Source organism: Pantherophis guttatus, chromosome 6, assembly GCF_059756535.1.
Source record: "Pantherophis guttatus breed Tessera chromosome 6, ASM5975653v1, whole genome shotgun sequence".
NCBI classification, from domain to species: domain Eukaryota; kingdom Metazoa; phylum Chordata; class Lepidosauria; order Squamata; family Colubridae; genus Pantherophis; species Pantherophis guttatus.
In genome coordinates, this window is record NC_142068.1 from 71,508,646 (window position 1) to 71,516,819 (window position 8,174).

Here is an 8,174-nt window from a genome sequence, read left to right on the forward strand (position 1 = left end):
CACAGGCCAGATCCAGCCCACGGGGTGCTTAGATCCGGCCCGCGTGACTGGCCTGGAAACAGGAAAGGACCGGCCCTCTACCAGAGAAAACAGAGCCCCTGTCATGAATGATGTCAAGCCGGCCACGCCCCCTTGACCACACACATCCTGGCCCTCTGAGGTCAAACACAACCCTGATGTGGCCCTCATGGAATCAAGTTTGACAGTTCAAGTCCTGCCTTAGCCATGAAAGCCAGCTGGGTAATTTGAGGCAAGTTACACTCTCTCTCAATGTAACTGGGTTGCTATTTTGTGGGGGAAATAGGAAGAAGAAGGTGTTTTGGATGTGTGCTCTGCCTTGAATTATTTGTAAAACAGATAGATAATAGATAGATAGATAGATAGATAGATAGATAGATAGATAGATAGATAGATGGATGGATGCAGTGGTGAAATCCAAATTCTTTTACTATCGGTTCTACGGGCGTGGTGTGGCTTGGTGGGCATGGCTTGGTGGGCGTGGCAGGGCAAGGATACTGCAAAATCTCCATTCCCATCCCACTTATTGTGGCTCCGTTACCTGAGCCTGTGTCATCAGCAGGAGAGGACTCCGAGAGTGAAGGGGAGGAGTTGGCAAGGCCTCCCTCTCCAGGACCCTCCTCTCTGGCAATGCCTTCGGTGTCCACTGAAGAACAAGAGATAGGGCAGGGCCAAGCACGTCCACGCAGCCACAGATGGACAGTGATGAGGGTAATGAGTCTTGGCTGGACCCACGCCAGCGTCGCAGAGATAAGCATGCGCAACAGAAGAAAAGGCGTGCCCGAGATTAGGCTGAGTCACTGGACCACACCTCACAGGATATAAAAGGGAGCGTGGTGGCCAGTCAAACCTTATGACGAACAAAGCTGAAAGCTTCCACGCCATTCTGCATTGCCGGACTTTTGCTTTAAGACTTTGCTGAAGTATTCCGTAATTATTGAGCTGCTTTCCTTTGATGTATCAGAAGTGGGGAGAAGTTATCTCTCCTCTTTGTAAATAATAAACTCTTGGCAGGCAGCCACTAGGTTGTTGCCAAGTTCCGTTATCTTAAGGAAAAGGATTTTGCCGGCTGGTTTGGTCTTTAACTCCTGAATGTCTGTTGGTGTGTGTGCGTGGGGTTGGGGACAGAACACCACTCCAGGGGGAAGGATATTATAAAATCTCCATTCCCACCCCACTCTGGGGCCAGCCAGAGGTGATATTTGTCAGTTCTCTGAACTGCTCAGAATTTCTGCTACCGATCCTCCAGAACCTGTAAGCACCTGCTGGATTTCACCCATGGATGGATGGATGGATGGATTGATGGATGGATGGATAGATGAATAAAATGTAAAACAATTATCCATTTTAGTATAGGCATGACTTTAAATATAAACCAGTTAAGATGTTGCAATTGGCCGGAGGATGTGGGGCAGGGACAAAATGAAGAAACCAATGAAGTCACCTGAAAAATAATTGCATAATTAAGTATACATCAGAGAAGCTACATTTGGAAGATGAAGAAAATGAAATCTTAATATAAACATAATAATGACTATAGCATGGTAATAGACTGCAGATATTTTTTTACTACAGAATCTTCTGCAATCATTTTATATATAGAAAATCATATTGATGTACAGCGTAACACCTAAAATGCATTTGGTAAAAATAATCTGAGAAAGAAAACTTCAAATAACACATCACTCTGTAGGAAGTTAGCACCCACCCCTTTCCTGGAAGAGTGAAATATTTTAGGAAATATGAAAAAGGCAGAATATTATATTTCCCTGGATGAGAAATGGATAAGCATATTTTGAAGCAGCTCCCACCTTCCTGCCCCCCACCCTTTGTCAATGGGCCATTAAGGCCTGGGTGAGTCTATTCTACATAAGAAAGATCTGCCTCCTTCAGGCAGAGCCATAGTAGGAATTGCCAAAGATCCAACAAAGATAGGATTAGCCCTCTACACAATAGCAGCAGAAACTCACCACATGTGACCTGGGAAGCACATGTGACCATCAGCCAGCAAGACCCCCACCCCCTGGGACTCTGACAAACAATCAGAATACTCTTTCTGGGCCCCAGGAAGTTTGAAGCCAGAGAGAGCATAAAACCTGAAAAACTCGCTGTATCTGCCCCTTTTTCTGTTCAGGAACTCAAGCCATGTGATCCTGACCACCATTAAACCATCTTTCCAAGCAGTGTTTCAAGTGTCTTTTTCCCCTAGAAGGAGATTTCTTCCAACAACTCCATGGACAAAAGATACTAATTGCATAAACTGGATCCTAAATAGTCCTCTTGGTCATTTCATTGAGAAGAGAAAAGGTTTCTTCTTATCAATGCCAGGAGGAACCCAAGTCACTTTGTTCTGAGAACTGTTCCCAGATTGAATTTACTTCATGTGGAGTCTCTGGGCAAATTCCAAAGACCCAAATGTTGTGATATGTCTCTAGTTCATTTAATCTGATGGTTAAGGCACCAGGCTAAAAGCTGGGATTCTGTGAGTTCTAGTCCCATCTTCCGCATGAAAACCAGCTGGGTTACTTTGAGCCAGTCCAGGATTGTTGTTGTGGATACAATAAGAGGAACAAGTATTATGCCACCTTGAGTTATTTATTTATTTATTTAAAAATAGCAGTAATAAAGGTAATGTATAAAAACTAATAAAAGTGGGATTTTAAAAAATAAAATAAAATTTAAAATATATCTTAAATGGTATTATGATTTTAGTTTTTCAAAATAGCTCTAAAACTTAAATACGTAGACCAGAGATTGCTACAGGAAGCAAGGAAGGAAGGAAGGAAGGAAGGAAGGAAGGAAGGAAGGAAGGAAGGAAGGAAGGAAGGAAGGAAGGAAGGAAGGAAGGAAGAGTTCTAGTTTTCCTTCAGCATCAGTCAAATATATATGGTCAAAAAATGTAGCAATTACTCAAACATTACAGTATCCACAAAAGTGATCACAGATATTTTATCCTATCTGCCTTTGGCCTAAAGAGCACAATCCTACACTATTAAAATGTATTTTTCTATTTTTGAAAGAGAATAATTTTCTTGAACAAAAAATGCTGGACATAATTATATATTGTGCTCCATTGAGATGTAATTGTAGAGAAATATATTTCTTCAAATGTGAAATAAAACAGAGCAAAATTACTCATGTGAGATTTAAAATAACATTTTTTTTTTAGAAATTCGTGGCAAACCTACCACATTTCTATGTGTCTCATTTAATTTTTAAATTCCTATTTAATGTTACTAAATTCAAAAGATTTTGATACAGAAATAATTCTCTTTTATGAATGTGGATTAAAATTAAACTGGGAAAGATTTAATTAAATAAAATCCCGCCCAAAAAACATTCATCTAGGAGCCATGGATCCAACTTAAATCCATTAGACATGGAATATGTGTGGGAAGCCCCTCCCCCAGAAAAATGAAATATTTTGGGGGATATTAAAAGGCAGAATATTATATTTCCCCAAAGGCAAAATGGAGAAACATGCTCTTAAAAACAGAAGGCAAACTCAGTCTTTCTTAATAGCTCCCAGCAAATATTTTGTGCTCATTAAAAAAGATTGAATAAAATAGAATAGAATAGGCAGGTTGATAGTAATTGTTTTTTCTGCAGTTCTAATTATCCTCTGAAGTCTGTGTCTGTCTTGTTGGGTTGCAGAACCAAACCAGACAGTTACAGAGGTGCAGATGACAGACTCATCTGCACCTCTTAAGAAAGATTGAGCCAGCCTATTCACAAAACAAAAGAACTTCACCTCCAGGAATGGGATTAAAATTTACATTCTTCTCCACCCAAATTCTAAGAACAGGACATGACCCTTTAGGACATAATGGGATTAACCTATTTAGCAAAAGACACAAGCCCCTTCATTGCACAACCCCCCAGAACAGTTCAAACTTCAAAGTCACAGAAACCTATAAAGATCCATCCGCCTATTCAGCCATTTGGTCAGCTGTCCCAGAACCACATGCTGCTGGTGATACTGCTTCATCAATGAGTGGACCCTCTTTCCAATCAGCCTTCATGTTATTTGCAGCATCTTTCTCCCAGCTTGGAACTGAAACACGTGGATTTTCCCTCCAACATATGAAAATGCCATTTCATCAATAAGCTTTTTGAAAAACATATTTTGATTGAAGCAATGACAGAACTTACATTAATGTTGCTTTCTTTTCTTTCCCTCTTCTCATTTCAAACCCAGCACACAATAATATTCCTGATGAGATACAGACCAGTTACCAATGTCCTCTCCTTAATGGTATGTTTTCTTCCCACAAGCAAGTCTGGAAACCTCCTTTAATAAACTGTACACACCTTCCAGCTGTAGCAACCTGCTGAGTGTAGCAGCTGTTTGCTCATATTTACACCTTATTGGCTGATGTCTTCTGACTCAACCCAATAGGAGGACTTCCCTATCAAATGGTTTCTTTTTATTATAGTAGCATAGGGTGGGCAGATCTGCACTTTCTGCTTTGCCCCTCACCAGTATGAGCCACTCCATGTTTACTGAGAACAGCAATCAATGATGTCTCCTTCTTATTCAATACAATTCAATTCAGATACAAACAGTCTTTTGGATTCCCCGGTGCCGCCCATGTCCCCTGCCCTAATGAAGCGCTTTGCCAAGAAAAGCAGAGTCTCATGCTGCTCTTGGAGCAGCCAGGAGAAGGAGAAGCTGTCAGCGGGGAGGCAAGCTGCCCCAGGAGGACCAGAGAAGAGTGCAGCTTCTCACTCATGGAGCTCTACCTGTGGAAAAGTGGGCGCGGTAAGAGGTGCACTGGCGAAGGAAGCGGTCATGCTCCTTGGCCGGAGAGGGTTGCACAAACCTTTGCTGAGTGAACGTACAACCCTCTCCGGCCAGGGAGCATGACCGCTTCCTGGCTTGCACATTTCTTACCGCTTTCCATGACCACTTCCCCACTGGTGGATCTCCATGAGTGAGGAGCTGCACTTTTCTCCAGTCCTGCTGGGGCAGCTCGCCTCCCCGCTAGTAGCTTCTCCTTCTCCTGCCTGCTCCAGGAGCAGCCTGTTTGTTAGCTGGCAAGAACAGCCGGCCACCACAGCCTGCCCCGCCCTCTCTGCCCCGGCAGTTGCTCCTGGTGCTGCCGGAGAAGCGGCAGCACGAGAACCACTCTTGCTGGTGGCAAGGGGGTGGTGGCGGCTGGAGCAGCAGGCCAGGGCTTCCCTCCCTCTCTCCCTCCCTCCCTCCATCCCTCCGGAGGCCTGGGGCTATGCCAGAAGTCTGCTTGGGTGGGGAGACAAGGAAGCCCAAGACCGGCCGCTGCCCCCTCGCCCTTGGCGGCAGCAGTTCTCACACAGTCGCTTCCCTGGCAGTGGCAGGAGCAGCTTGCAGGGGAGAGGGGATGGCGGCAGGCTGCAGCAGCAGACAGTTCGAGCCGGCTAAGAGGCAACATTCCTCCTCCTGCCAGCCTCAAGCTAGCTCCGGGCGGCATCCAGCCACCCATACCTGGCTTCTCCCTGCGGCAGCCCATGTGGATCCCAGGCAGCGCAACTTCGGGGCCTTTCCTCATGGTGGCGGTGACAAGGCAGGCAGGCAGCCGGGTGCACAGAAGTGACTGGCTGCAGCACTCCTGGCTGACAAAGGGCGGAGTCCTAGGGCTGCATGTGGGCAATGATGGTGGGCGGGGTAAGCGAGCGGCGACCAGGCCGGGAACCGGTTCGGGGGCGTAGCCAGCCAATGTTATTACCAGTTCTCCAAACTACTAAAAATTTTTACTACCAATTCTTGCGAACCGGTGCAAACCAGCAGCAACCCACTGACACACACACAAAAAACCTTCTCACATCCTGTTGCTTGCCAATGTACAGCTTTTCCGAAAACTGGGTTTTGCTGTGTCTTTTTGTTAATCACGACTAAAAAATGTGTTTGCAACTTTTATTTAACAAATGCTATATGTCATATATTGAAATCAGACCCGCCTTTTTAATATGTGCCATATTTCATAAGTTGTCTTAATTATAAACTACCATCTGTAATATTAATATATGCACTTCGTTTTGACAGGATTTAGACAAGCAATTTATAGTTTGGGTTTCATTGCAATTATCTTTGATGTGGCTCCTTGCATTAAAAGAGAAACGTCTACATATTTAGAGAAGCTTCTCATAGGAAATAAATACTATAATATTCTATAGATATTAGAGAGATATTTGAGAGAACTTTCTCAAAAAATTGAAACATAGCATAGCCTTTGTGATGCTAAGGCAAAATATCTTTCTCACGGTGAGGAAGTATGGTACCACTTTTCTCTGGGTTCTGTGTTTCTCTGTATAAAACTCTTAGGCTTTAGGACTATATAAAGCAAGGCCAGACAGGCTTCAACCCCAACAACAGGAGGAAGACGAATGGAAGATATGAGTGTGTAAAGTTGATATCAGAGAAAGATTTTGATTAAAATGAATATAAATAAAAAGCTGGGGTGGGTGTGGCCTGCATGTGATGTATCCGGCCCATGGACTGCCAGTTTGACAGGCCTGGTATATTATAGATAGGTGTAAATGATGGAACCTTAGCATTGCCTTGATCCTAGATTGGTGCTGTGTAACAGTGAGAATTGGGTGGTTTTCCCACTGTCATTCCTGAGGACAAGGACACAGGGTTTCTGATAGTTAAAAGAATGTAGAATTCCATCTTATGCTCTGTGTCATTTCTGTTCAACTTGTTACTTAAGTATAAACTGTAATTTTCCATTTCCGAGTCTTATTTAATTCATTACTTTTGCTTTAATCTCATCTCTAAATGTTAAGTGCCCACAATTTAATGCAGCAAAATAGCCTGTGTAGGCTGTTCTCAGCAAACTAGGATCTCCAGAAGCATATGTGGGAAGAGATATTACGGAAAAGGTCTGCCATCTGACCCACATGTATTTCCTCAAGAGGCGTTACACTCAGGAGAAGTTCCCTCTTCACAAGCAGAACTTATTACACATAGAATACCAAACTGATGATGGCAATAACCTCCAGCTGTTCATAGCTGGTGGTATGAGATCCACAATGGCACCAGCTGCATATCTCATTAAAATAGACGACCCAGGAAAGAGCTTTCAGCCTAGACTGATGCAATGCTCTTCCTTAGCCAATGTTGGAAGGTACATTTGATTAAGTACCACATGGCTTTAATGACTATGGGCCTATAACCAATGGTGAAATCCAATTTTTTTTACAACCGGTTCTCTGGGTGTGGCTTGGTAGCTGTGGTGTGGCTTGGTGGGCATGGCTTGGTAGGTGTGGCAGGGGAAGGATACTGCAAAATCCCCATTCCCTCCCCACTCCTGGGGGATGGATATTGGAAAAATTCCATTCCCACCTCACTCTGGGGCCAGCCAGAGGTGGTATTTGCCGGTTCTCTGAACTACTTAAAATTTCCACTACCGGTTCTCCAGAACCTGTCAGAACCTGCTGGATTTCACCCCTGCCTAAAACTCAGAGTAAATAAACTCTTGTTTTTTAAAAATAATTTTTTATTTTATTCAGAACGTTATGGTAAAATACAAACTCCAAGCTCTACAAGCTCTGAATATTGGTCAATATATTACAACGGTATTAGCTAGAATACAACTTCCACGTAATCTCACTTACACATGGAACTGAAAATGAATCTATCAATTTTTATTTTCTTTCTTTATTTATTTTGGAAAACATATATAAGATAACAGATGAAGTATAAACAGATTGTGAATCCATGAGATGGTTACGAATAAAAGGGGACATTAGGAGCCACATGGAATGGTTTAAGAAAGTATTGTCACATCACCTTGTTTTTGATAAAATGTGTATAACTCAGTTTGATAATACCATGTGAATCAAGTTTCAAAACTATGTCAATTCAATTGGAGCACGGTGCTTAATTTTGTGTCAGCCCCACTGGGTAGACCAAACCAGGAAATCAACTCCATAGGAAGGCTGAAACTATGTTTATTGAGAATGGCCATAAAAACTGAAAGTCTGATTATGCTGGACGTCCTTAATTTTTTTATAGTTGGGTTAAATAGGGAGCTGTCTTATCAGGACATTCTGGTTTTTAAAAATGCTTTAGTCCCTTTTCACTAGATTACAGCTTCTATATATATATACATCAATGTCTTCTTTCTAGATTTGGAAGACACATGTATTGGATTACACTATGTCACAGCTGCAAT